Source organism: Nannospalax galili, unplaced genomic scaffold (genome assembly GCF_000622305.1).
Source record: "Nannospalax galili isolate Female #2095 unplaced genomic scaffold, S.galili_v1.0 scaffold1054, whole genome shotgun sequence".
Lineage (NCBI taxonomy): Eukaryota > Metazoa > Chordata > Mammalia > Rodentia > Spalacidae > Nannospalax > Nannospalax galili.
Genome location: NW_008335006.1, coordinates 920,310 through 947,200, shown reverse-complemented (window position 1 = coordinate 947,200; position 26,891 = coordinate 920,310). Strand labels below are relative to the sequence as shown.

At 40.0% G+C, this 26,891-nt stretch overlaps 2 long non-coding RNA genes across 2 annotated transcripts; one reads left to right on the top strand and one right to left on the bottom strand.

Annotated features, from left to right (window-relative positions):
- Nucleotides 1-4,651: 4,651 nt before the first annotated feature.
- LOC115069725 lies at nt 4,652-26,891 on the bottom strand. Its single transcript, XR_003848964.1, has 3 exons — nt 26,785-26,891; nt 10,416-10,518; nt 4,652-4,873 (listed from the first exon to the last, which is right to left on the bottom strand). It is a non-coding gene; the product is annotated as an uncharacterized LOC115069725 (long non-coding RNA).
- LOC115069726 lies at nt 7,612-15,867 on the top strand. Its single transcript, XR_003848965.1, has 3 exons — nt 7,612-7,727; nt 10,841-10,964; nt 15,562-15,867. It is a non-coding gene; the product is annotated as an uncharacterized LOC115069726 (long non-coding RNA).

Genomic DNA, 26,891 nt, shown 5'->3' with positions numbered 1-26,891 from the left:
TCCACACACACTTGTGTGCACAAGCATCTGGAGGCCAGCAATCAATGTCAGGTATCTTCCACAATCACTTTCTAAATTTTGAAACAGGGTCTTTCACTGAACCCGGCACTCAATGCTTTGTCTAGACTGACTGGCCAGCAAGACCCAGGGACCCAGGGATCTTTCTGTCTCTGCCTCCCCAGCAGTGGGATTAAGGTACATGCCGCTAAGCCCAGCCTTTATTGGGTGCTGGGGATATGAACTCAGGTCTTCATGCTTGCACAGGAAGCACTTTACTGAGTCATATCCCCAGGTCTCCATTAAGGTACAGTGTTTTCTCCTGTTACACCTGACTTTTGAACTATAGTTAACATTTCCCCACACCCAGGTTATTAAAAAATTCATCTGTGCTTTATTTTAGTGTTTGATTTTACTCTTTACCCTAACTTTTCTGTTCTCTTTGAAATCTATTCTTATGTGTGTTGTGGGGTGTGCACCCAATTTTATATCTTTCTAAATGACTTGATTCTGGTTTGTAAATGCAAACCACTGTATTCTCTGCAGCCAAGCATTATAAGCTGTCTTAGTCATGGTGAATCACACTAGTACTTTTGCTGGTTTGTTTGATTTCAAAGTGTACAGATTCTTCAAATGTACCTGATTTGTAGCCATAGTGCCTCATGCAAAGAATATTGTATTTCAAAAGCACTTTTCTGATTGTCTAACCCTCCCTGCTCAGGGGTTGTGAAATTTTCAATAAGTTTCCATGATTAAGCAGTTCAACTTGTGGAACTACTTGCACAGTAATTAAAAAATAATTATAGGCAGCATAAACTAGTGAAATTTATTGCTATTGCCTAAATGTCAGGAAGCGCTTCTTTGCACTGAGACAATCAATTTTTATAGAAGAGTTGCTTTTGAATTATTCATTTCAGTTGTAGGTTATAGAGAAACTAACTCTTGTATTTTTTTCAGGAAAAATATTTCATGAAAATAGTGAGTTACTGGCATTGGTTCATCAGCATCTGTGATAGGGATAACACCTCTACAGTTTTTTGGCCTTCCTTGTAGCACTCTAACGTGGCTGCTAAAACTCTAACTGCTACCTCTGAGGGTTCAAAGTAGGAATACAGTAAAGAGGCATACCAACTATGCCATCTTATCAATGAAAAATTTAAAAAAATCCACCTATGTCTTTTTGGCCAGAATTCTATCATCCATAGATGTAAAGAGAAGCAAAGAATTAGAATATTTAAGCTTTCTAACCCACATCCAGGGAAACATCCAGGCAGTAGAGATAGGCTAGAGTCTGAGTTCATTGCCAGTGGCCAAGACAGAATCTATTATGCCTGCTTAAAGAAAGTTCTTTAAAACACACCAAATGATGGAGTTGGAGAGAATCTGGGTTAGTCTTGATGGACCAAGCAGGTGGCATGTCTAGAAGATGTGCATGCTCTGCCCCTCATCACACATGCTTGGTCATTTTCTCCATTTAGTGGCTGCTCCTTTGGATTCTTTATAACAAAGCATGGCTAGTAATTACAGCACTTTCACAAGTCTCATGAGTACTTCTAGTGAATAACTATCAAACCTGAAAAAGGTGTTATGGGAACTCCTAAATGTATAGCCAGTCAGTCAGAAGTACCACTGACAACATGGGACTTCTCATTGGCATCTGAAGTGGGGATAGTCAAATGTGACTGAACCCTTAATTTGTAGGATCTGAAGCTAACTCCCTATAATGGCAGAATTGACCTGAACTGTGAGACACCTAGTTGGCGTCAGAGCAGGTGAAGCAGTGTTGGAAAAGATATCACACATTTGCTGCTAGGTATTTTATGAGCAATAGCAGCTCAGAGATACTGACAGAACAGTGACTCTGTAGACTTCACTACGCCAAGGAAAAGACCAACCTTGACCTAGATATTGGCTCAAAAAGACACGTGGTAGAGGAACTGCAAACAGTGGGTATTAAACCGAGAGACAAGACCTCAGTGAGAACAAGGAGAGTAGCTATGGATTAAGGAGTTTAGAAGGGCTTAAAGCATGGTAGGCAAGTTGATGACTATCTCTGAAGCATACATTGTTTCTGGTCATCGGTGTGTGGAGGTCACAATCCAGAGGAGTAGGCTAGGGCTGGAACAGGTTAGAAGTGTCAGGGGCCCAGCATGAGTGACATCCCACAGGGCCCAATATCAAGGACAGAAGTGGGTTCTAGGTCATGTCCCTGAAACATTTTCTTCAAAAACCAGTTTGCCAGTTGACCAACTTACTGATAGCCATTTGAGCACCTTACACAAGCCTGCAGCAGTGTCAGGTTCCTGTCAGAAACCAAACCTTAGATATTGTGAGTTTGACAATTGGATTTAGTCAAATCTTAGCCTACCTCAAGTGTTAGTCACTTGCTGGACTTCAAGAAACACATAATTGCCAATTTATGCTAGTTTATTTAAATACAGCCTATTAAGCAGATGGAGAAAGTCACAGAATGTCTTAAAATTCTCAGAGACTTCCGGGAACCCCAGTGCCTACTCAGCATCTGGTGAGAAAAGTGCTGATGCATTTCCTGCCTCTCTCTTTCTTTCTTTGTGGCTCCCTAGGCCACACCCCCACTAGCCTCTTCATCTGCCTTAAGCTGTCTTCATGTTCCCTCAAGAGCTGTAACTGTGACAGCAAGGCCAGTAGGCCAAAGGCAGACACAAACAGGCACTTGTGGAGTTGGCACGCTCTGGACTATGAAAAACGAGTATTTACCTCTGGCTACTAAGCTGTTTTTTCAGTTCAGCAAATCACCGAGACATTCCAAATGCAGCAGGTACAGGGAGTACAGTGTCTGTCCTGCCAGAGTTTTTTGGCTCTGGACTGACACCCTGCCATTCTCAGGGCATGGGAGTGAACTTGGGTGTCCAGAAGGTACAAAGCTCTCACCGGGTATGAAAATAGACTGTATGGCATGTGGTGCATGTTTGGGGCAGAAAGGCTAGACTCTAAGGCACAGAAGTATGTGGACCTCCCATATGTTTTTAAAGCTGTATTTGAGAAAATGCTGTCTGCTGCTCAGCAGTAGAAAATAGCAAGCAGGACATAGAGGAAGCATTCCGAGCACGATAAAAAAAGCTGTGCTAGGAAATCTAGCTTCTGACCTCTCTCCCCTTCCTGATATCCAGTGTCCTTGCTCTATGAATAGCTAAGAAAGGTAGGAGGAATTAGACTGAGATGCTCAGAGAAGCAGACTGCATTAGAGTCAGAGGGATCAGGCACCTTAAAAGAAAGAGAAAAAAATCTCTGGAGCAACAATGATCTGAGGTCAACCACTGAACAGAAGCAGCATCAGAATCCATCAGCATCCCATCTACTTGTTTCTAAATGTTTTCTCTGAGCTGATGAATTCTTTACATCAAGGATAGCAGCTTAGCCTTGTGATAATCTTTTTATATCACACATATATTCATAGCCTGCTGTTTCTCCATCTAGCTTTGATTTATCTGATTTCTTGAGCAAAAATCACATATAACTGGTCTGTTTCAAAGCATTTTTTCTCCCATTTCCTCCTGGCTAGTGGGGTTTGCAGGTTTCTTCTAGGGACCATTTGACTTGATCACAATTCCTTGCTTAGAGCCCTCTTCACAGTTATCCATGTGTAAAATTCCAGGCCTAGTCTTTCTGGTTGGCCTGGTTTTGTAGCCATCAAAGATCAATAATAAAACAATATCAAGGTAATAAAATATTGGGTCCAGGTTATCATAATACCTACTGCAACCAAAAATGTCTTCAGACATTACCAAATATTTCTCTGGGCAAAATCATCCTAGGATAAGAGTCATTGCTCTGGAAGCTAGACACAGCGGTCCCTTCTATGAAGAAAGAAAGAGAATGGCACAGCATGAGACCAACATACAATGTTACATCAAATGATACATTTTAGAAAGGAAGCTGGCAGGTAAAGATGACAATGAGTATATTCTAAGAGAAAATATAACTCAAAGAAAATTTCCCCAAATTTTTTGTCATTATAATTTTTTTTAGAATATACATTCAACAAAATAGTAGTTCATCATCTATGTGGTAAAATAGCAGACCTAACTGGAAAGGGAGATTTTAGTGCTAAGGAAGTGAACTGAGTTCCAAAACAAAATCATTCTAGAACTAACAAATTGCAAGTCTCAAGGAACTGACATGACAGGATTAAGTATAGAATTATTGACAAAGAGAAAGACTTAAGCTATCATAGAAAATGAAAAGGAAAAAGACAACTAAGTTCAATTCTAGATTACAAATATGTATGACATAAAAAGATTATCATAAGATTAAGTTGCTATCCTTGATGTAAAGAATTCTTCAACTGAAATAGAACAAACATTTAGAAATAAGCTGATGGGATGCTAATAAATTAGATGCCAGATTACAGGCACATGAAGTTATGGTATATTATTCCTTTTACAGTAATAAAACATTAAACGAATCCAAGAACACACTAGAGAACATATGTGTATTGACTGCCAATTGAAAGGGGTCATATAATATATCAGAAAAAAATGAAAGAATGATTGTAATTAATATGTCATCTGGGGCTGGGGATGTAGCTTAGTGGTAGAGCGATTGCCTAGCATGTGTGAGACCCCGGTGTAAGTCCTCAGCACTGGGTAAAAAAACAGATATCATTTAATTTGTTTGCTAAATTTCTTATATAAAGAAAGAATTCTTTAGACCCTGGGCATAAAACACACAGGAAATAGTTGACTTTAGATTTATGTTGCTCAGATTTCATTATGGCAGCATTAATTCCAGATGACAATGGAGCCATGTCTGCAAAGGCTGAACAAAAGTAGGGCCAGCAAGTATCACACTCAATCAGACTGAACTTCATTGGTCAATTCAGCAAACAGGAACTCTTCTGCATGAAAAAAATATTCAAGGAATACAGCATGCATGAGTCATTCTTGAATATATGACAGATGATTAATCTAGTCCACACAAAAAGATTTGGAAATCATTATTAAAAGGACAAAACCATGGGGCTAGAGAGAAAGCTCAGTGGCTAAGAGCACTGGCTACTCTTGCAGAGGATGCAGGTTTGGTCCCCAGCACCCACATGGTGGCTAACAATCATCTGTAACTCCAGTTCCAGAGGATCCAACACCCTTTTCTGGCCTCCAAGGCCATTATACCACATGAGTGCGCTTGCATATACACTGACAAAACATTCATACACATTAAATAAAAATAACTTAAAAAAAAGTTCAAAAGCAAACTTTGATGCTAGGAGAGGATTGTGGAATAGCTAAATATCTTCGGGAGAAAAAAAAAAAATGTATGGCTAGCCCAAATCTACTTACAGCAGGCAAATTGTCCTTCAAGGATAAAAGCAGAGGCATGCTTTAACAAAGGTAGAAAATGCATGGGCTACAACAGTCATAAGGATGCTTGAAAATTTTACTTGTCTAATAAATTCAATGACCCAAGAAATGAATGAAAATACAATTTTCACATATGAAGAAAAATAGTAAAAAGACTGCAGTTTATATCAGTTTAAATCAGAACTAAAATAAGAATATTGGCAGAAATTATGATTATAAAAAGACTCTGAGTATAAGCTCTGATAAGTAAAAATACTATAACTAGGTGCTAGAGAGATGGCTCAGCATTCAAGAGCACTGACTGCTCTTGCAGATGACTAGGGTTCAATTCCCAGCACCCACATGGTGGCTAACTGCTCTTAACTCCAGTTCCAGGGAATCTCCACACACATATGATACATTTACATATATGCAGATAAAGCACTCACATACATAAAATAAAAATAAATTTTGAAAAATTAAAAAATATGAAATATAACTAAGAAAATTAGGTAATCAGTATGCAGTAGAAAAAAATGTACAAAGTACTTTCCCCTTGATATTTCTTTTCAGAAAATAAAGATAAATTGGTTACATATTACATATTATTTTAAAACAGTTTTTATTGGTTTCATTTTATTTTATGAATAAGTTCTTGCATGTATGTAAGTGAACCCATGTAGTACAATGTCTGTGGAGGCCAGAAGAGGGCATCCCCTGAAACTGGAGTTGAAATACTTGTGAACTGTCATGTGGATGCTGGAAACTGAACCCAGGTTTTCTGCAAGAGCAGCCAGTGCTCTTAACTGCTGAGCCATCTCTTCAGACCCATACCATATTATTTTTTAAAAGCCTGTTAATTTATTTTCATTATGGTTTTATTAACTTTAGGTTAGTTTGAAAGATATTTGTATGCATTCCAAAAATTCGTTTCATTTATACTATATTTTTTATTTAATTCAAAAAATATTTCATTTATTTTTTATAAAATATTTTATTTATTATTTTTATTTTATGTGTATGTGTGTATTGCCTGCATGTAGGTAAGTGCAGCCATGTCGTGCAGTGCCCACAGAGGTCAGAAGAGGCTGTCAGATCCCCTGGAACCAGAGTTAGGACAGTTGTTAGCAGTCATGTGGGTGCTGGGATTCAAACCCAGGTCTTCTGCAAGAACAACCAGTGTTCTTAACACCCTGAGCCAGCTCTCCAACCCTCATTTAATGTTTTAAAAAGTAAAAACAGCATTTGCGTTTTGCAGAAACTGACAAGATGGTCCTAAAATTTGTGTGGAAATGCAGGGATACTAGACTACTAGAATAGCCAAGGCAGTCTTGGGAAAGAAGAAAGTTGAGAGACTCACTTCTCAATGATACTACAAACCTCCAGTGATCAGGACATATGATAGATTGTGCTGGATAGCTTTAGTGTCAACTTGACACATCTGGGTTGAGGAAGCCTCAAATGGGGAATTGCCTCCCTATGACTAGCCTGTGGCCATGTCTGTGGGGCATCTTCTTGATTGTTGAGTGATGTGGGAGGGCTCAACCCACTGTGGGTGGTGCCACCCCTGGGCAGGTGGGCCTGTGTTGCATAAGAAAGCAGGCTGAGCAGGGGCCAGGGGAGCAAGCCAGTAAGCAGTGTTCCTCCATGGCCTGTGCTCTAGCTCCTGCCTCCAGGTTCCTGCCCTGAGTTCCTACCTTGGGCTCCCTCATGAACTGTGACCTGGGAGATATAAGATAAAATAAACCTTTTCCTCTCCAAGTTGGTATTGGTCAGAGTATTTTGTCACAGCAATGGAGAAACAAACGGGACATAGACATTGTGAGAATATGTCATTATGAGGAACTAAAAGCCAGATCCCTGCCAAGCCGAAAGATAAGGAAATAGCCACTGATAAGCAGCGAAGATGGCAAACTTCTGCCTTTTTCCTCACCTAAGACAAAAACCTGGCAGGCTTTTTCTCCAGCCAGCAAGACCCTTTTCTGGCTGAGTCCAGACCAGTCTAGATAAGTCCAAGGCCAGTCCTGGACTTGGAACTCTGACCCCATCTCTCTTCTTTGTTTAGGTTGACCAATCCAAAATTAGGGGAGATGGGAACCTGCCCTATACTACCAAGAATACTTAAAAGATCCAAGCCCTTTTAGGGGCTTGCCATTTTAGCTTCTGATTTCCCTCTCTACTTACGGAAAGCCTTGTGTCTGTGTGACTGTGTGTGTGTGTGTGTGTGTGTGTGTGTGTGTGTGTGTGTGTGTGTGTCTTTACTTTCAATAAAGTTTACTGCCTGCTGTGTCTGAGATTCTTCCTGCTTTTTAATTCTGTAGTGAAGAAAACGAAACCAATCAAGATCCCTAGACAATAATATGTTTGGGAACTTCATCTAGGATTTCTTCTGAGGACCACACACTCATCAAGGTCAGTGTAAACCAAACCAAACTGTGAAAGGAAAGGATAGGGGAGTTTGATCATCAAGATTACTGGTACCTCCTCTGTATCCTGGAACAGGGAACCACCCCCATCCTCCTAGCCCCCACTATAGCTCTAATGCCTGTGTTTCAGAGAGAAAGATTTTTTTTTTTTTCAGGTAGTTCTGACTGAAACTTGTGTCAGCCATCTACTAGAGTCAAGGTCAAAAAGCTCTTGGGGTTAATCACTGTCAACTGGCTCTGGGAGTTCATAAACTTTACTCCTAGATCAGATTGAATACCTTTATCCTGAAAATTATAGTCTTCTCTAATTAACCTCAAGGATTTTGTCAATGTCTTATCTTTCAGTGTCTATCTCACCTCACCTTTTTGAATCAAAATGAAAGGGGCCACTAACAAGTAGCTAGGGATGTCCAAATGTTATTTAAGCAAGTTAAACAACTGTTAGCTGAAGACTAGTAAACAGAGACTAAAAGCACTGTATTAACCTGATGCCTCAGTCACACCTGGGTACAATCTTAAACCAGTCAGGGTGAAATCTGACCTGGGTGCTGGAAGGAAGGAAGCCTCCATTTTGTGCCTTTTCTTAGAAAAATGAATGAGATAACTGGGCCACATTCTTTAGGGCGATAGGAGAAGTTACTCCAAGCCTGAGAACAAATCTTTAGTTTATTTTAAAGCACGTATATCACCCATCCTTCCCCTTGTGTGTCCTATAACCCTGAAAAAGGGACAGGCCCACTAATTGTTTTTAACATTGAATGATGGTTAAATTTCTTCTCTTTCTCCCTCTCTAGAAGCCATGTGGCTTCTAGAGATCTCACTGTGATTCTAGCTCAAACAGCTACATACAGACTCTCCTTCCTCGAGTTGAGACCATTGAATTCCTTCCTCTGTTTCTTTGATATTTTGGGCCTACATAACTGAGGGTAATTTCTCAGACCATATTCATAATAACCTAATGGGTGTTTGTCTTAAGAAAATAAAGGGGATAACTGTCCACATTTAATCTGTGGGATGGGTAGATCCCACAGGGACTCATACCCTAGTAGGGGATGGAACATTTTATCTCTAGCTGGGTTCACCAAAGACAGTAAGTAACCATATGACTTTGATCACCATCTTGACTGGTGACCTCATCAAGATGAAGGGAACCATGTGACTTAATTACCATCTTAATTAGTGACATTAACAAAAATGAAGCACCCATTGCGGCTGGAGAGATGATTTCATGGTTAAGAGCACTGGTTACTCTTGTAGAGGATGTGAGTTTGAATACCAGCACCAATGTGGTGGCTAATATGTGTACAGGTAATCTTAATTTACTATAATATGTCATGCATATAATTTGGAGTCAACTCTTGTTCTAAGGGGGAAAGTAAATAGGTGAGAGAGTTGTTAAGAAGGATGTGAAAATAAAAATAGTTTTGAAGGATTTATATATAAAGATTAAAATACTTGGATACTTTCCAAAGTTGGAAAAAAACTAAAAAGCCTAAACAAGTCACAAAAGTCTGGGTAAATTTAATATTAATATTTCTAAGTTCAAAGTTCAATACACTGATGTCAAATCTCTACTTCAATCAATGGAATTCTCATAAATTATTGATCTACTCTTGGTAACACTCTTAACTACTAACTTATAAAAACAAAAATATATGTCTACTCAAGGCTTATTTAAAAATGTTTTATTTCTGTTTAAACTTCATCTAAATATTACACAGGACTTAAAAGTACCACACTGTTGTAACTGACTCCCTAGGTATTCAATAACCATACTTAGAAGCCTATAGTAATGTGGCCTCTAAGTTGGAGGGATTAAAAAGGACAATATTTTGCCCCTTGACCTCCAAGGTCAACCAGGTCTCAGGGACTTGTGGTATATCCCCAAAATATTCTTTAGCTCTGGTGAGTCACCTGTTCTCTTGCTCTGGGAGGCCATAAAAACCCCCTGAGTGGACTCTAACCAGTGTCCAGCCTACAAAGGGGAGTTTCAACACAGAGGAAACAGTTCCTCCATACTTTCAAGTGAAACCATGGCCAAGCAAAGCCTTTGATTATCCTCACATAGATGGAACAACTAGTAAAAGGAGGGCTACGGTCACTCCCAAGTCCAAGTGATTCCTGAGGACCAGATCCTCAACTGGCCTTGACAATAAAAAAGAAAGTGATGAATTTTTGCCACCCACATGGTCTTAAGCATCCATCAGGAAAGTATAACACAAAACTAAAATTACTGGTATATTTATTTAATAATCCAAGGGATTGCATTCCTCAGACATAAGGCTTAACCAAATGAAATATTTATTTAGACAACTATTTCTAATTCTTTTCTTCTTGATTATGAAACTGATGCCAAGATATAGGACAGCATGACCTTGGATCAATTCAACACTGCAGTGTCTACCTGCAACCGAGGAAAGCAGGCCCACACTCTTAAATGCTAAGGTCAAATATAAGAATGTAATTACCAACTATGGCACACTCTTTCTCTAGAAGATTACTCCTCACAGCTGCTCACTGCTCATGTAACCTAATTAAAGGTGGTTAAACTCACAGGTTTGAGGGAAATTACTCAGGATACCTAAGTGATGCCCTTAGACATCGCTGGACTATCTTACAAGACAAGACCCAATGGGATTATATTTTTGTCTCAGATTGTCAATCAGATACTTACGCTTGGTTGTGCCTCAATAAGAATGGAATCCAGATTTCACTCAGGTTTGGCGTTTAGTGTCAGTCCCAATGAGGTGTTGCATCTGGTACATGGCCAACGGCACCTATTGCCAAGAGGACACTGCCAATGAGACAGTTGCTTTAACTGATTTCTTTTGTACAGTTTCCAGGCATTTACTCTCCTGTGTAGGAGTCTGATGTAATAAATAGTTGATTTCACATTTAGACTTTGATCTCTCAAACAAACTTATGTCAGTCTAGATATACAGAAGACGATTTTTTTCCGAACCATATCTCTCTCTGGTGCACAGTTTAGCCAGTTGCAGTTACATTTCACCTTATTAAATAAGACTTATGTTAATCATGATATTGATGGATTGTCCTTATTAACCTTGTCACTCAATGTTCCTTGTGTTGTTGCCATAGAGGAAACCCAAAGGCTAACTTCTGAACTTAGACTGACTAATGAGAAACTTCTTGAGCTCTTGGCCAAATCAAGTCTTCTCCTCAACGTGGACCTTGCAGGAAAATGAAGAGGATTCTTTGGATGGTATTCTTGCTTGTTCACTTCCTTTAGTAAAGACAAAAGTACTCCAACTGTCTTTTTAACGACCCTCTCAATAGGAGTTTTACTAGCAATATCACTTTATATATGTTACAGATGCTAACTCATCTGTATAGCACACCTTAAAGAAATAAATTGTTATCAAATGGCTACCTTTCACTCTGGATCTCTGCCATCAACTAATTTTTATTATGTCCTCTTATAGGGGCCCTTTTCAGAGGCACTTAGATAACTGTACTTTTCTACATTGTTTCTTTTGTCAGCATGAAGAAATTAAAGTGGTCTTCACCCACCAAATCTCCAACAGGGAGACCTCTGAGAGGTGGGAATATGGGACTAGAAGTTACAGATAGGGAAAGGGCCACTAATAAGCAATTAAGATTGAAAATGTCAAGCTTCTTCCTTATCCAAGACAAAGACCTGGCAGGCTTTTTCCTCCCACTGACAAGGCCCCATTTTGGATGACTAGTCCACACCAGTCTAGATAAGTCCAAGACCAGTCCTAGAAATATCTCCGCTTTGGAGCTGTGGACCTCTCTTCTTTGTTTAATTTGATCAATATACAGTTAGGGGAAGGGGAACAGCTCTGTACCATCAAGAGCACTTAAAAGACCCAGACCCTCCTAGGGGCTTGGGATTTCAGTTTCCAAATCCCCTCTCCACTTGTGGAGAGTCTTTTTGTGTGAGTGTGTGTTTTTCTTTACTTTTAATAAAGCTTGTTGCCATTGTGCCAGAGATTAGATATGAGAACCCAGAAATAAATCTTTATATTTATAGTCAATCAGATTTTTACAAGAATCTTATGCTTATTATAAAAGAAAAAAGAGAATAGTTATTCAAGTGGCTCTAAAAGAACTAGATATGCACACTAGAAAAAATTAATTTGAACACTTACATAACACACTAAAATGAGACCAAAATCAACTAAAGACTTAAATGTAAGAGCTAAAGCTATAAAACTCTTTGAAGAAAACAGAGAAGTAAAATACTGTGGGCTTGAGTGAGGCAAAGAATGAAAAAGGATTACAAATAAAGCTGCCATATTAGATGCAAGTCTTTATGTGAATGTACACTTTGACTTCTCTTGAATAGAAAATGTTTACTAGTGGTAAAATAGCTGCTTCATGTTGACCAGGGGTTCCATAGATTCTCAAACACTACTGGTGATTGCCCCTGCTCTTGGTTACCCACCACAACTTCACAGTAAGGAGAAGACACTACATACATGAGCTGTGGAACAAACAAGGAGAAATCAAGAGTGCTGGAAGGTGCTATGCATGCTACCAAAAGGAAAAAAATAATCATCTTTACCCAGCTGTGAATCCTGTGAACGAAAACAACATTTGTACTGTTAAGATATGCCCACTGATGGCAATAGTGGCATGGATATTATGGGAGTAACAAACTACTAATTTGATTTAAGGTTCACTTTATAGGATGAAGCCCATACCTGACATTGATATCAGGCCCAGGATATCACAGGGCATAGGGCAGAGACTAATACTAGCTTTCTACTAAATAGTTGAAGTATTAAACTTACTTCCCCTCCCCAGGTCTCTCTATGTAGCTTAGACTGGCTTGAACTTGATATAGATCAGACTGACCTCAAACTCCCAATCAAATCCTTCTGCATCAGACTCCTGAGTGCTGGGATTACAGCTGTAGGGCACCACGCCTGGCAGATTGATGCTAGTTGTAAATTTTCCATAGAAATTCTACAGGTCTTTCCTAACTGTCCTTAGTTTGCTAAAATATTTCTATTTGACTGTGAAAATTTGAAATGTATCTACCCTATTATGCAGAAGTTATTCCTTTGTGAATTTGTGCCAATTTTTATACCCACATATGATATTTATGTTTAAGGTTAATCATTGCATCATTATTTGTAATAGCAAATATTGCAAATATATTCATTGTTATATTCTTGCAAGAGAACACTGCATGACTGTGACAGGGAAGAAAAGAGTTTTTGTGTACTGAAGAGTATTGCCCATGAGTTTAGCACAGTGATGTCATGTCTGAACTCTGGAGCCTGAATACTTGGTTTTACCTCTTAGCTCCATTTGTTACTTTCCCCATGTGTGGAATGAGAACAATAATACTACCTATCCATGCAATTACTGTCACAATTCAATGGATAGTGAATTTAGAAGCAGTGTCCAGCATCAAATAAGTACTTTATAAGTACATTTTTGTATGTTATTAAGATGGCAAGATCCCCACTATATACTGTTAACTATCTTTAAAAGAACCAGTGGTGGAATGAGAAAGACTGGAGGGAAATGTATTAGTTCAAAAAGATATACATACATATACACGTGTGTATGTACAAGTGCATGTGATAGCTGAAGGCTATGTAATAAAAATAAAAAACACCACCAACAACACAATGCTAGGAGAAACCGCCCTTCAAGTTGTTCATCAGGATGGTTCAAAGATTCCTAAAATAACATAGGCTATTGTCACTAGCTCTTGATTTCCTCCCAGAACTTGAAGGTAAGACCCTAGTACTGAAGACAGAACATACTTTCAGATACAGAACTTGGAGCAATTGAGTTGAAACTGACCCAGAAGCCTCCTTGAAGACTAGCTCTCATGGTATCAGATGATACTATGCAAGCTGCTAAGGGAGTAAGCCAATCAATGATCCTACGCAGCTGTAAAACCAAATAAACACAACAATGACTAGCCCAGAAAACTATCTATATTGGTGCAGTAGTGGCACTTTTATCTTGGGGGTAGACAACAATTGTCTAATTGGACCTATAGGAGGGAACTCATGTGTGGTACTGTAAACAGCCAAACATATGCAGCTGGAGAGGTCATAGATCTTTGAGAAAATCCGGAGACCAACATAATTTAATTTCTTACTGTTCTCTCTCTCTCTCTCTCTCTCTCTCTCTCGAGAGAGAGAGAGAGAGAGAGAGAGAGAGAGAGACAAATGTACCTCTCATGAACTCATCCAAAAAGCTGCTTTCTACAACAGATGGAGACTATTACAGAGTTCTATAACTTGTCAAACACAGAGAATAAGTGTCTGTGAGATACCCATCCCAATGTGACACATCTACAATGAAATCTCTACACCTAAGCCTCAGAGAATATAGTGGGAACAGGGGGCAGAAAGAATATTAATGCATCTCTCAACTGTCACCAGTGAAGCTCCCTTATGCAACAGATGGTGATTAACCCAGAGGGCCACAACTGGCTGAAGTACAGCGAATAGGAGACCACAGAAGTGCTTGTCTCTAGGTAGGACACCTATATCAAACCTCTGCCACTTAAGGCTCAGGGGTCCTTGAAAAAGAGGGTATGGAAACACTCTAAGAGCTAGAGATGGTGGATGACCAGAAGGAAGCAAGAGTTTTCCAGGTGGCTGGGAAGTTGCTCATATGAACTTACAGCAATGTGACAGCATATACAAGATCCATGCGAGCTCAAAGCAGACAGGGACCCAGCATAGAACTGGAGAATGGTAAGAAGCCCCAATCTTGGCTGAGGAACTATTGGCCACTGATGACTACTGGTAGAGGAAGAATTGGTTTTAAGGGAGTGGCTCTAAATAGGTTGGCCAAGCTCTAGTGGATGAACTCACACCAAGGGACATTCGGAGACACAAATGTGGCTCAATAGTTCTAAACATATGTGACAGAATGCATGAGGCCTTGTGGGGAAGGATATGGAAGGATTGTGGATGGGGTAGAGGGTCTAAATATAATTAAGATGTATTGCATGAAATTCATTAAAATTCAATGAAAAGGTTTTTTTTTTGTTTTGTTTTGTTTTGTTTTTTTTTTTTAAAGAACCACTCGAGGAGGGCTGTGGACTACCAGAGAGAAGACTTAGTAAAGTGACAAAGACCTCTAGATAGGCTGACTAGATTCACCAGACGGACAAGTAGTGGGGAATGGCTATGGGTGCCGACATCACAGCAGACAGGAGCAGGGATATCAGAGTATAAGGGCTCTAGTGCGGGGAGGGAGGCTATGGGAGGGTGCCAACTGGGAAGTGGGTGTATAGTTGAATAAGATGGTTTGGGATGTTCTGTGTGATATACACACACACACCAAAAATAAAATCAACAAATTTTTTTAAATGTATTCTGAAAATTCTTCAAAACATAAAAATTTGCTCCTTCATAACTAGTAGATGTGGAAAACATTACCATTCAAATCTACCTGATGACTTTATATCCATGCTCAGATGCCAAGGGGCTCAGAAAGTAACCAACTATGACTAGTAATAATCAGATATGTAGAGATTAGAAACGCATGTGCATCTTAGTGTCAATTGTATTAAAAATAATTTTTTCTGTATGAGAACAATATATTCTAAAATGAAATGGAGATCTTTTTCAAAGATTAAAAACTAATTCAATTTTATGTCTTACAGGGCTTATACTGAGTTCACTATTGTATATTAATTCAGCTGTGAACCTAGAAACTTACAGCCACTTGTGAAAGAGATGTACTCTTGCTCTGGAGTGTGTTACTGAATATGTTAAAGCTGTAATGAAATGCTTCTTCTAATCATGTAGTTATTAAAAATAAAAAAATTTTAAATTACATTTCTTTATTTGTAGGGGGCAGCGGGCAAGCCATGGCATGTTTGTGGACAGCAGAGGACAACTCTTGGCAGTCAGTTCTTTCCTTCCACCATATGGATCCTGGGATTTGAACGCAGATCATCAGGCTTGGTGGCAAGTGCCTTTATCCACTGAAATATCTTGCCAGCATATAAAAGTGTTTTCAAAAATAGCTTTCCTCTAAAAGGAAGTATGAAGAAAGAATAATCTTACTCATGATAACATTCAACATATCTAAAATATCATACCTAGCTTTAAAAAAAAAATGTGTGCCAGGAAGAAAACAGCAAACTTCAAAGATACAAATTAAATGCAAATAAGTTTCTCCACTGCTTCTTATGATAACCTAATTTTCTATGATCACACAAGTGAGTCTTCACTCCTCATAAACAAGCGCTATAATCATCTGTGGCTAAAAGGACTGAAAGGCATAATAAGCATGTTAAGTGAAGCACATGTTTTTAAGTAAATTAAATTCCTGGCATGAATTCTGTGTACATGGGAGTACTTGATAAAATCTTTCTAAAATTTATACAGAAGAACTGGGGAGAATGGTGAAGAGATTTTTATAAAGAAGTTAAAGGGAAGTTAGGTGCTCCAAGTATCAAACTCTAAAATCATAACGATTGAAAGTTTATAAACAACATGTGAATACAAAAAAAAGAAAACACAAAAAGAAGTCTCCAGATTTATCTTTGAAAAAATAATCAAAATATAAAATAGTAATATAAGATACACTATAATTCAATTGGGAAAAGGTGAATTATTTCATAAATAATTTATTCATTGAATAATTGATGATCTGGGGTGGAGTTCAATGATGTAACACAACTTCGTATGTAAGAGGTCATGGGTTCCATCCTTAGCACTGCAAAAACAATGACAAATGATTCAGGATCAGGGTTAGATATTGAGGGGGGGAGTCAGTCACTTAAGACTTTGATACCGTCTGTCTATCTACCTGTCTATCTGTCCATCTAATATATCCAAGGCCATAAAAATGAAAAGCATTTCTTGTTACCTACCTCCTATGCTAGACCCAGCCCTTACCCTTTGAGAAAGAGCCTCCCATTTAACATAGCACAGTGCAGTCATTGGTTCCCTGGTCTATCGCTTCCATCGGTTTAGGAGCTTAACCTTAGTTAAGTAAACCTGAGTTAACCTACTATGTGCCATCCCTCTTCAGTTCTCATTAGTTGCTCAATAAATGTAGAGTTAATGTCAGAGAAGAGGGGGAGGGCCCTGGCCCAAGCATAGTCTCCATTCAATAGCTTTTATTACACAATCAACAACTAAAGGTTGGATTGCTTCAGAATTCCCTTCAGCTGTATAAGTCTATACAATAGCAATTTAAAAATTATGTCATTAAAGAAACATATGTGTGTGTGACCTTGTAGTTAAAAAACAAGATAAAGTGGTAGCATGAAGGAAAGTCCCAAAACAATGTAGATAGATCCAATCTTTTAGATGAATCCAATCTTCCACTCCTTTGTTCCACATAGAATAACATATCTTCTCAAACAGTTCTCGATGTTTCTTCATTTGCCATTTTAAAAAAGAAAATACAGGATTCTTTGGTGTTGCTTATTTCTTCCCATGGAGGGATGATAGTATAAATGCTTAGCATTTTATAAACATCCATCAAGATTTTACTTTTCCTGCTTTGTCAGAGTTGGTGGCTGCAACCCATTCCAAAGATTCAGACATGCTCAGGGTGGTGCATTCCCAAAACCACATTGAACAGGGTGGATGGATTCAGAGAGGTCAGGTCCTGAGAGTTCCACACAGTTCAACAGCAACAACAGTTAGGTAATAAGCAGTCAGCCTTCCATATTCGCAGTTCCAAGTGTTCAGATCAATCAACTGAGCACCAAAAATATTCAGAGAAAATATATACTCGGAGGGGCCACCAATATGCTCAGTGCAAAGGGAGTTTGCTGAACCCACATGGTGAAAGGAGGGAACTGACTCCCCAAAGGTTTACTCTGATCCCCATGTGTGCTGTGGCTTGTGCATGTGCGTGCACATGTGCGTGCGCGCGCGCGCACACACACACACACACACACACACACACACAAATAAATAAATGTAAAACCTTTTAAAAATTACATTTACAGTCAGATGTGGCAGTGCTGACCTATGATTCTAACACCTTGGAAGCTGACTGAACATCTATAGACTATTTTTCCTGTCGTTAATCCATGAATAGTATTGTGTAACAATGTTTTATATAGCATTTACATTATATTGGGTATTATGTACAATCTAGCAGTCATTTGAAGTGTACAGGAGAACATCTATAGGTTTTATGTAAATACTACAACATTTTACATACAGGATGTGAGAAACGATGCTTGATTTATAATAAGAGACCCTCATTTCATAATAAGAGCACTCAAGACTCAGAATAGTGAAATCCAGGCAGTTTATTTTAATTTTTAAATTTTTTAAATTTTATGTGTATGTGTGTATGAGTGCTATGCCCACATGTATGTAAGTGCACCCGTGTCATATAGTACCCACAGAGGCCAGAAGAAGGCCTCAGATCCCCTGAAACTGGAGTTACAGATGGTTGTTAATTGCCATGTGGATGCTAGGACTTGAACCCAGGTCTTCTGTAAGAGCAACCAGTACTCTTAACTGCTGATCCATCTCTCCAGCCCAACAGGCAGTTTAAGACCTTACAAAGTCAGATGTCAGCCTAGAATAACAGGCATGCTGATTGAGGCAGAGCACAGTCTTTTAAAAAGCAATTAATTAAAAATTTTAATTATGTGTATGTATGTGCACACAAGTTGTAGGGGCCTTCAGAAACCAGTTGTTGGATTCTCCTTGGAGCTAGAGTTATAGGCCATTGTGAGCCACCTGATGTAGGTGCTGGGAACTGAACTCCAGTCCTTTGGAAGTGTTTGCAAGTGTTCTTAACACTGAGTCATCACTCTAGCCCTGAGAATAATCTTTATAGTCTGTAACATATGACCCTTTATACCCCTTTTGATTATCAGGAGGATGTAATCTTATGTGCCATATCTCTGTTTTGCATCCTGTTTATTTCAAAGCTTATACACATAACTCTGCAGGCAAGCTTGGTGATTAGTAATTTTCTACTATAAACTTCTAGTTTGATTGTGTGTAGGGAGGTAGCTTAGCGAATAATCTTTATAGTCTGTAACATATGACCCTTTATACCCCTTTTGATTATCAGGAGGATGTAATCTTATGTGCCATATCTCTGTTTTGCATCCTGTTTATTTCAAAGCTTATACACATAACTCTGCAGGCAAGCTTGGTGATTAGTAATTTTCTACTATAAACTTCTAGTTTGATTGTGTGTAGGGAGGTAGCTTAGCAGTGCGTGCGTGTGTGTGTGTGTGCGTGTGTGTGTGTGTGTGTGTGTGTGTAATAGCTAGATTAGCAGACATTAGTAGGGATCTAGTATTTTCTATACATTTGTAGCTGTACCTACTCTAGCTCCAGGCACCTTTGAAAATGAACCATCAGACTGAATTTCTGAATTCCTTACAGGGGATTGGAATACTCCTGGGCATTTTGGCATCTGCAGGAGTCCTGGCATTAATCCCCCCGGATACCAAGGGATGATATATTGGCAGTGTATGTTATTTCAATTATCAGAAGGAAAATTTTTTTTTCAGAGCTGAGGACTGAACCCAGGGCCTTGTGCTTCCTCAGCAAGTGCTCTACCACTGAGCTAAATCCCCAACCCCAAGGAAGTGGTTTTTTAAAAAAATGTATTTATGGGGCTGGAGAGATGGTTCAGTAATTAACAGCACTGGCTGCTCTTACAGAGGACCTGGATTTGATTCGTAGCACCCACATGGGAGCTAACAACCGTCTGTAACTCCAGTTCCAGGGAAATCCAACACCCTCCTCTGATGTCTGTGGGCATTGCACGACACAGGTGTGCTTGCATGTAGGCAATATGCTCATGCACACACACACACACACACACACAAAATCAGTAACATAATCAAAAACTTTAGTGTGTGTGTGTGTGTGTGTGTGTGTGTGTGTGTATGTATGTCATGCTGTAGGGGGTGCTCACAGAAACCAGAAGAGAATGTTAGACTCCCTGGAACTGGAGTAACAAGCAGTTGTGAGCCACCTGATGTTGAGTACTGGGAAAGAAACTCGGGTCTTGTTGAAGAGTAGCAGGCAAACTGCTGAGACATCTCTCCAGCTCAGAAAGTGTTTTCATATCATGTAGATAATCAGACCAGTAAAGATAATCCAGAAAAGAAAATCAATGTAGCAGAAGATTTTGTTATTTCTCATGTATAAACTCTCATCGCCTTCCAAAGAAGGTGCGTGGTCTTTCCTTCCATTTTCCCCAGCGGTCATTGATCTCTTTCAGACAGAAGGTGGGCTTCAGGAGCAAAAGGAACTGCAGATGTAGGGTAGAAGCTGAATAAGAGGAGGTGGAGGCTGAGAGTTGAGATTAAAAGATCAGAGGAAATAGGTTGGAGCAGCTGAAAGCACTTGCTGCTCTTGCAGAGAACCTGGCTTTGGTTCCCAGCAAACCAGATGGTGGCTAACATCTGTCCTTAACTCCAGTTTCAGAGACTCCCACCCTCTTTTCTGGCATCTGCATCTGCAGGCACTGCATGCATGTGGTACACTTACATAGATGCAGGCAGAACACTCATATACATAAAATAAAAATAAATAAAATATCTGGGCATGGTGACACATGCCTTTAATCTTAGCATTCAGGTGGCAAAGGCAGGTGAATCACTATGAGAACAAGGCTAGTCTGGTTCCTGGACAGCTGGAGCTTCAGCGAGAATGTGTCTCAAAAAAAAAAAAAAAAAAAAAAAAAAAAAAAAAAAAAAGTTAAACATTTTGAATTTTTTAAAAGATTGGGGAAAAGTGTAAAATTTTTTCTGTGAAATACTTTAGGCTCTACAATATAAATGCCTTCATCTTTCCCTCCTGTGAAATATTCTATAAACTTTGCAAACTTAATTAAGGCCATGCTAGGCGTTTGTTGTTGTTGTTATTTTTAAGCTGGTCTCCCTGAACCCTAGTTGGCTTGGAACTCACTAGGTGGACCAGGCCTTGATCTGTCTGCCTCTGCCTCCCGAGTACTGGAATTAAAGTCATGAGTCAGATATAGATCACCCAATCAATCCTGCTGTTCTCTGGATGTCTCTTTCCTGAAATTACTTTTATTCAAATAGTTAATGATCTAACATTTCTCCAGGCCAGAATCTAGGGATAGGCTGGTGGATAAAGCCTCAGCAAAAAAGATTCAGTAGCTATTGTAGAAATAAAGGCATTAAAAAAAAAAAAAAGGACATGTCTAAACAGAGCTTTTTAAATGAGAACATTGGATGGGACAGTGTAAACTTCCTCCTGCATTACAGCTCTTTAACATTGAAAAACATTGCAGACTGACATCTTGGTACATGACTACAATCCCAATATTTGATGGGATGTTGAGATTGAAGGATTGTGAGTTGGGGGCCAGCTTGGGCCACAAGGTAAGGCTGTATCTTAAAAAAACTAAAAGGTGCTAAGGAATAGCAAGATGGCTCAGTGGATAAAGGTACTTGCTACCAAGTCTGAAGATGCAAGTTCAATCCTCAGAAGCCACATAGTAGAAGACTGACTGCATGCGCGTGCATGGCACACACACACACACACACACACACAAATAAATGTTTAAAAAAACAAAATGGGGAGTAAGGAAGGAAAAGAGGGAGGGAGAGAGAGAGGAAAGTGTAGGGAACAGAAGACAGAAGGGCCAGTTTATATTCAGACAACATGGTATCTGGCATGGGCCAAGATGGCTAATGCTAGATATTCAGAGAGCTATGCATCAGCACAAAATGGCTGGCACCACATGTTCATGGGCCCCAAAAGTAAACAGTGATGCAATCTGTTACATAATGCTGCTTTTGCTTGATTTTGTATAAAGTGGCCTTGAAGTCAGAGGCTGGATCCCCTCTGCCTTGCCAGCCTTCCTGTGTGTGTTTGCCTACAGGTCTGGGTGCCTACCTTCACGCAGCCTGTGTGCTAGTCTGTTTGTCTGTGCCTCTGTGTGTGTGTGTGTGTGTGTGTGTCCTGTGTGTGCCAATGGTTGCCTGCCTAGCAGCCTTTGTGCTGGTGAATAAAATATGTCTTATTTGTCCATGGCTCCTCGAAATTTCTTCAACCTCCTGGCCTCTTGTGACCCTCCTCCTTTCCTGGCCTCAGAGCCTAGACCTCACACCACCTGGCACAATGAGCAGAGTATAACTTTAAGCAGAAAACCAAGAAGAGACAGCGTGGACCCTGATTTGCTGGGAAAGACTCCCAAGGTCCTTGTGTATACTCTGCTGAAACAAGGAACAAATGGAAAAGAGAAAATAAACTAGCTGTTTTGACTGCACTGAAAGCTGACCATGAAGAGACTTTGTGATGAAAAACCAAAGTGTGCAAGCTGGGAGCTATGCAGGAGAAACTGAAAGTTCAGGCATGGCAGGGTTAGTTCTCCAAATATAAATAAGTTCTTTGGGCCTCAGAAGATGGGGCTCCCTCAATACTGAATATATCCTAAGGATGGAGCCAAAATGCCCAATTAGGGTCATCCCAAAAGATAGGAAACCTCATGTTGAACTCCCTATTTATTCCCCCTCCACCACCTCCACTGATGAGGAGAGAATGCTGGCCCTTGTTGATACTAGAATTGACTGTACTTTAGTCCATGGAAACCCAGACCAGTTCCTGGGCTGGCTGCATATATAAATGGCTATGGCAGCCACACAAACAAGGCCAAACCAATGACTGTGACCTTAGGTATTGACTGGTTGGCTCTTTGGCCATACATGGCTATATATGTTCTAGAGATGGTCATTCTGGAAAGGCTGACAGCCCTCTAAGCAGCTACCAGGGAATTCAGACTGTTAATGGGAATCATGAAGTTGCTGGTAAGTGGCTATCTTCATCAGTCTGCAAAAACTTCCAGTCCCAAGAGGGGTGATCCATGTGTAGCAATACCAGTTGCAATACTCTGCTGATACATGGGTAACAGATAGCCCTACAAGGACCCCATACAGACAATGCAGAAACCAGATGAGATCTGAAGAATGACTATGGAGAGCAAGTATGCTGCTGTACCATCTATCATGGACCTGATGGACTAATTGATCCTGACTTGGGGTTGATACCACTATGTAATAGACCAAGAACAATTTGCTTTCACCTGGGGTGGACATATTGCTCCAGGGATATTTGTGTAGTCACATCATTTGTTATGCCTAGTCTGATGACTTAGGACTTGGTGTCCTGACAATGACCTAATATAGTCACTTTGTATCATTATCTCGATGATATTGTGCTAACCTCTGATTCTCTTACAGATTTGGAATCTGTGACTATAAATCTGAGACCTGCTCTTGGAGTTGCTCTAAAATCCTGGGGATAAACAAAGAGTAACTCCAAAATACAAGGGCCTAGGTTTTCTGTTCCAAAGAGGGGGGCACTGCATAATAGTCCTCTAACAACAGAGTTATAAGAGGTCTTTAAGACCAAAAAAATATGTGATAATATAAGATATGGGTACCCCCAAAAGATAGATGCCTGGTATACCGATAGTTTTAATAGGGGGTCACAAGTCACATGAAGAATAACAACAATGTAACTGTCCATTGATATTTGAACAAAAACAGAGGTTGGCTTAAGCAGCCAGTGGGCTATATTAAGAGATACATACAGCTTATAGTCATAAATAATGTCCTTCACACTCCATCTATGTACTAGATTTGGAGATAGACCATTGATCCCTGTGGGAGCATCCCACATGGGAAGACCTTTTGTTCTAGTTTGTTTCTCCATTGTTGTGACAAAATACTCTAACCAATACCAACTTGGAGAGGAAAGGGTTTATTTTATCTTATATCAGGTCACAGTTCATCAGGGAGCCCAAGGTAGGAACTCAGGGCAGGAACCTAAAGGCAGGAGCTAGAGCACAGGCCATGGAGGAACACTGCTTACTGGCTTGCTCCCCTGGCCCATGCTCAGCTTGCTTTCTTATGCAATACAGACCCACCTGCCCAGGGGTGGCACCACCCACAATGGGTCGAGCCCTCCCACATCACTCAGCAACCAAGAAGATGCCCCACAGACATGGCCACAGGCCAGTCCTATGGCGGCAATTCCCTAATTAAGGCTCCCTTAACCCAGGTGTGTCAAGTTGACACTAAAGCTATCCAGCACACCTTTGATGTCTAATACTAGGCCTAAGAGCCCACAAGCCCCAAAAGCCTTGGAAACCTACAGAGCCTAGAGAGCTATCAATAGGCCTGAGAGCCAATAGGGCATGAAAGTCTGGAAAACCTACAGAGCCTGAAAGCCTGAGGAATCTACAGAGCCTAATGAGTTAATAATGGGCCTGAGAGCCTACAAAGCCTGAAAGCTTAAAAAACTTACAATCTAAAAATCTACAAAATATAGAGAAATTTGTTTTCTCTACTGCTACTGTGGATTATGCGCCCAAATAACACCCCTGTGAACCTGCACTGATAAAGCAGCAGTTATCTAAAAGGGAAGCTTATTTCTATCACCCCAGAAAGTTCCCTTGTACTTCATTCCAGTTAGTCCCTACTCTCACAGGCAGTCAGAAAGGGACCACGGCAGAAGGGAGAGAAGAAGCTCTAGAGAGGGGGATAGTAAGAGACAGAGGGAGAGAAGAAATGAAATTTTAATATTCACATAAAGTCTTATACAAGAAAATTAGCAGCCACTTCATTAACAATATTCCAAGCTAAGAAAATCCCTGATAAGACAAATTCTGCTTTTCCTTTCCCATTTCGTGCTGACTGTACAGTTTCAATAGAGAACAAAGCTTTTGATGAGAGCAGAAATCTGGGAGAAATCTGAAGGAATGGGTTCTCAAAACAGATCAGGTCTCACTCTTGATTTTAATGGATGATAAGAGTCACTCTATTTTTGTTCAAACATCACCATAATGTGGAATCACAATGCCACAATAAGCAGTTACTATGTTTGTAAGGAGAGTAGAAACTAGGCATATCAGGGCCAATGTTGAGAAGAAAATAATTCTTCATACACATACATAGATGATATTACGCCTCTCAGAAATCTCTATATATGTACATACGTGTAGTCAGACACCACATTTTCTTCCCATAGCACCACCCTCCCTCCTCCCACCCATTTTCTCCCCATCTATTATGATGAATTGGTGGCTGTCAATCCAGCACTGTCTACTTGTCATTCCTCATGACCGCCCTGAGCCTGCCCCCACTTCCCTGTCTAAACACCGCCACAGACCCTTCTCAGTTCTTTTGCTACTCTACCTCTGGGCACCTTTGATCCTTTGACTCAATCTCCATCTTTCCCATCATCTCTTATCACACCTACTCTCTCACACTGTGACCCAGCCTCACTATTTTCTTTCTTCTTTTGTACTTACTGTCTTCAAATATTCTCATGTTCCCATCTAAGATGTTGTCTCTCTACCTCCGTCTGTCACTATCATGTCATTTTGACAAAGTCTGACTTATCCTTCAGGGATGCCTTTAGAAGTCATCTTCCCGGGGAAGCCTGCTCCACTCTGAGCTTAGATGAGCTCTCCTCATACCCTGAAATTGTTTTATCATAGTGGTTTTCATGCTGTACTACAATTGTATATCTTATTTCTTGTATCTGCTACTAAACTGTAAGTTTCTTGAGGACAAAGGATCTACCTGCTACATCTACTCCCAGGACTTAGTGCCTTCTACAATGTAAGCTCTCAAAACTACAAATGGAATGAATGAAGAGCCAAGCAGGCCTTACAACAAGAGTCTACAATATCTCAGATATTTTGGAGATATGAAATACTCTGCATCTCATTAAGGCATAAAAATGCTCAAAGATAAATCATTTTTTAAAAAAGATTTTTTTATAGTTATTTTTTAAAATTATGTGTATATATGTGTGTTTATGTGGGTTTTGTATGTTCATGGAGGGGCCCACCTAGTCTCCAAAAGGGCTTCAGATCCCATGGAACTAGAGTTATAGGGGTTGTAAGCCACCCAATGTAGGTGTTGGGGGAAAAAAAAACGGAGCTCCTCTGGAAAAGCAGTGCTTGCTCGTAATCACTGAGCCGTCCCTCCAGCTCCCCTTCCATCCAAAAAGTAATCTTAAAACCTGCTACCTCATACTTAGGAGTAGACATTTAAGAGGAATTGCACTAGATATACAGAATTTTATAGTTGATAAGTAGACTGATGTTATCTACTGTTCTTAAGCAAAGTATGTCAAAGTATAGGCCACTTTTCACCTACACTGATGGATACATCGTACAACTTGCCTTCTGTCATGCTTTAGTTATTCTTACAGAAATGAAAAAAGGAGTGTGACTGCCTGTCTCCTCAATGAGGCAAAAAGAAGCCTGTTTCAAATTCTCCATGGGCTGATATTTTATGCCCTGAGTGAGGCTGCATTATGTCACACTATGTCTCCTGCAATAGTTGTCACATTATGTTCACAGAGCTTGGTTATGTCACCATTAGCTTTGATTTCTAAGTTCAAAAATTGAGGAACCACACTTTCATAGGGGGCAAGAAGGTGTGACTACTATATGGTATTGCTCATCACTACAACTGATATGAAGAGGACTGTAAGATCCTACAAGAGGTGCTGTCTTTCGGGGGTTTTGTTTTTTGTTTTGTTTTGTTAGAGGCAAGACTTATGTAACCCATGCTGGCCTCAAACTTGCTGTATAGTGGAGGATGACCTTAAACTTCTAATCCTCCTACCTGATATTATATGTATGCAACACCACACCCAGTTTATGTGGTGCTGGAGATCAAACCAGGCACTAGGCAAGCACCCTACCAACTGAGTTATATCCCAAGCTCAGTCTTTGTCATTTGATTCTACAACTTCTGTCTAATTGCAGTTAGAATACTCCTAATATGGTTTTGCCCATAGAAGAGAGGTTATATATAAAGAAGTCCTCACAAGAGTTGCACTAAATTTTCCCCTTCCTGATCTCTTTTGACCCACCCTCACTCTCTCAGGGTCTCGTGGTTCTGACAGATCAACAATCCCGCATAACACATTTTTATCTTGGGTTTCACATGGTTTATATGACAGGGAGGGAGCAACTTACAAAAAGACAGCTTTTCATAACTCATGTGTCATTCAAGCCCCACCCACAGTCTCTGTTAGCTTTCACCCATGCCGTGCCCCATGGACGAACAGTCTCACCCTACTGTCTGTGAGTGCCCCATCTGGCTTCCATGCTCCGAAGGCCACCTCCACAGTTCACCTTGGAGGCCACACACTTCCTGATCCCAGCTCTGGACACAGCGCAC